The following is a 3,636-nucleotide window of genomic DNA, read 5'->3' as shown; positions in this document are numbered from 1 at the left end:
AAAAAGAGAGGAATACAAAAACGAGAGAACAGAAGCTAAGCAGAGACAATGGAAAAGGAAAACGAGAAGTATATACACGAAGAAGAAAATGGAAACAGAAAAATATAAGGAAAAAAACGGCGGAGAATATAAAAACGAAAATGAACTGAAAGAGAAAACGAAAATTATTAAGGCGAAAGAACAGGAAAATACAAGAAAAAAGAAACATATAAAAAGAAAGTCTCGAAATGTAAAAAAAAAAGTAAAAAGGAAAAAAGACGAAGGAACAGAAAAAACGAACCCAATGATATAAGTAAAAATTAGTTCATAAAAGAATTATATTAAGAAAATGAAAGAAAGTGACGTAGGTTGATAAAAAAAGAAAGTCACAGTATTGAACGGGATAATAATAATAATAATAATAATAATGATAATCTATATTTTAATGATCCGATATCTGTATGTTTGTTGGTTTGTTTGTTACCGTAATACAACGTAGTGCAACTATTGTTAGTGTAAGGTACCGTTAAAATGCTCAAACTTGAAGAACAAAAAAATTTCCAGTCTAACCGGGCCACCGGTTCCCGAGCTATGAGTCATATCTGGCCTTTTGACATTAACCGGATTCCGCCGAATGTGGCCTTTATGAGAGTAATAATAATAATAATAATAATAATAATAATAATAATAATAATAACAATAATAACAATAATAATCTTTCATATGTTACTTATTCTTTCGGTATTAAAAAAGCAAGTACGAGTACGAAACAATAGAGTGGCTACTAAGGATAGATATGCAACAAGTAAATACATATAAATTAATAAATAAAAATAAATAGCTAAGGAATACGTGAAATATCCTCTATCCACGAAATTACGATCCTGGGAACTATATGGCCGTACAGGTATTTAATTTTAAGATGCTTGAGAATTATCCTTTTGCATCATCTTTCCCGTGTGGTCAAGTACAGTATAGTTAGTACTACCGTTTAGCATGCTGTCCACAGAACTTCTTCGTGACTAGCGTTTTATCCCAGTGTTAATCTCCAGTTGCATCTCATCATTCGAGAGGGAAAGATGCTAAGTTTTACTCTTATACCCTTGTTACCTTAACTTGGCCCAGATTTTTCGTCCTTTTACAGCTTAGTTCCTGTAGGTCAGTGGCAGAATAAGACAATGCAATGGCTCTACACTCTTTCCATATCACTTCTTCGTGACTAGCATGATATTCCAATGTTAATCCTTTGCTTCATATCGACACTTAAGATTGAGATATGCCGATTTTAAGCGAAGTTAAAGTAAAAAGAGTATAGTTAAAGTGAACAGAATATAGGATGGGTAGTGTCACATCTATGGGAAGGGGTAGATACAAACGAATCGCCCCCATGTGTCACCTTGTCCTCCGCCTTCAGGATGCCCTCACTCCCACTCACACACTTGTCAGTTCTAGAAGGGGTGGCCACAAACAAAAACCCTCCATGTCACCCTGTACTCCTCCGTCAGACTGCCCTACCTCCATCTCACACACTCACCACCTCTCTCACATCCCTTTCCACCCCATCCCTCCATCTCCTCCTCATGCTTTTGGTTATTAGTGACCGAATGAAATATCTAAAAACAAAAAAAAAAGTTATTTTGAGAAGTGGTATGTAGATAAATGCCCTGGTAATTAACATCCCTACTCATTAACAACCTCTCTCTCTCTCTCTCTCTCTCTCTCTCTCTCTCTCTCTCTCCCCACATTACTTAGTCCACTTCTCATCGTAACCCCAGGCTCGTCTGAACATGAACCCAGTGGATTGCAGGCTGAAACTGACCTCCTCCTGCAGTCTACCATCCTCCTTTTGGGGTATAGGACGTTGACTGATACGAGGGGGGACCAAAAAAAATCCTTGGAACTGTCAACCAAAAAAAAGCTTCATTACAAAACTTTCAGCAAATCCATTTCCTTTCCTTTCAAAGTGTGTGTGTGTGTGTGTGTGTGTGTGTGTGTGTGTGTGTGTGTGTGTGTGTGTGTGTGTGTGTGTGTGTGTGTGTGTGTGTCTGTTTTATGGCTATCAGGTATGTAGATTCCCTTCTCCTCCCCCGCTGTTTAATGTCGTAAAAAATAATGGTTGACTATGTTTAGAACTCGGCTTTTTTTTTATTTTTTTTTATTTTTTTGCGTGTATACAAATTTTCTTAATCTCGACTAAGTCTGTATTTTATGTGGTATTATCATTTTGTCATCTCTTTCTCTCTCCCCCTTCCTCTCTCTCTCTCTCTCTCCCTCTCTCTGCCTATTTCCGTCTCTGTCTATCTACCTAGCTGTCTGTCTAACTATCCCTCTATCTGTTCTCTCTACGTAGCCTCACTATTTATCTACCGGTATCTATCTATCTGTCCAATTAGCTTTCCATGCCTCTCTCTCTCTCTCTCTCTCTCTCTCATAACTTTCGTACCTGTGTCCAAATTAATAGGAATTTTGGTCGAGTTATTACGAATTGCAGGAGGAAATCTCGTTAACCCAGACCCCTTGACGTGAGAGAGAGAGAGAGAGAGAGAGAGAGGGGTGGTGGTGATGATGATGATGGTAATGATGATGAATGTAATAATAATAATAATAATAATTAATAATAATAATAACAAAATAATGATAATAACAATAATAACAATGAGTAGGAGAGAGAGAGAGAGAGAGAGAGAGAGAGAGAGAGAGAGAGAGAGAGAGAGAGAGAGGTGAGCCTGGAAAAAAATGAGTCAGAATTTAATAACTTAATGGCATAGGTGAAAAACGGCTTAGTATAGCATATGAGGAAAATTAAGAGTTTAGAGAATGGTATATGAGGGAAATTGGTTGCCTACATTTTAATATATGACGTTAATTAGCTGGCAAGATTATAGGAGATGTAGTTAGAATTAAAAGTTAGGCCAGTTTGATGAAGGTGGATTAGGAGTGTAAATATAAAACTTAGAACATGATTGGTTTTGCTTACAAGAGGAAGGAAATATATGATTTAAGGAGGAACATGAGAATAACTTATTTAAAGATGAAAATAAGAATAACTGATTTAAGGATGAAAAAAAGAATAACTTGTGGTAGGTGGTGGCGGCCATCATCCACTCACTTGATGGAGTGCTGCTTACTTCTTCCTTAGCCTTTATCATTCTTTTTCTGTGCCTGCCCTCCTCTCTTCATATTTCTCCCATCTTTCCTGTCACTTCTTATTGCTTTTCTTTCCTCTTGAGGTGGCTTTACATTGAGTGACAAGCCAAATGGTTTCCTGTAAGCCAAGAAACCATTCACAACGCTGGGTGGTAACCATATAACCAAACCATACGTGCTCCCTACGTGTCAACAAGTGGGTTGGTGGAGGGTTAGTTCCCCTCCCCGTAAAACAACTAACTCAAAGTCAAATGGCCACCCCTTACGTCTGGCAATAAATAGATAGATAGAAGAAGAATAACTACGGTAATTTAAGAACGGTAATAAGAAAAGCTAATTTAACGACAAAAAAAAAAAAATGATAAGCAATTTAAGGAGAAAAATGAAAATTAGTGATTTAAGGACGAAAATGAGCATAACCATTTTAAGGAGGAAGTAAGATTACTTATTTAAGGACTAAAGTACGAATAACTAATTTATGGAGGAAAATAAGGATAACTGACTGAAGGA

The sequence above is a fragment of the Coenobita brevimanus genome, chromosome 28 (genome assembly GCF_032717465.1).
Source record: "Coenobita brevimanus isolate Jiangsu-jjx chromosome 28, ASM3271746v2, whole genome shotgun sequence".
NCBI classification, from domain to species: domain Eukaryota; kingdom Metazoa; phylum Arthropoda; class Malacostraca; order Decapoda; family Coenobitidae; genus Coenobita; species Coenobita brevimanus.
Note: the sequence above shows the minus strand (reverse complement) of the source record.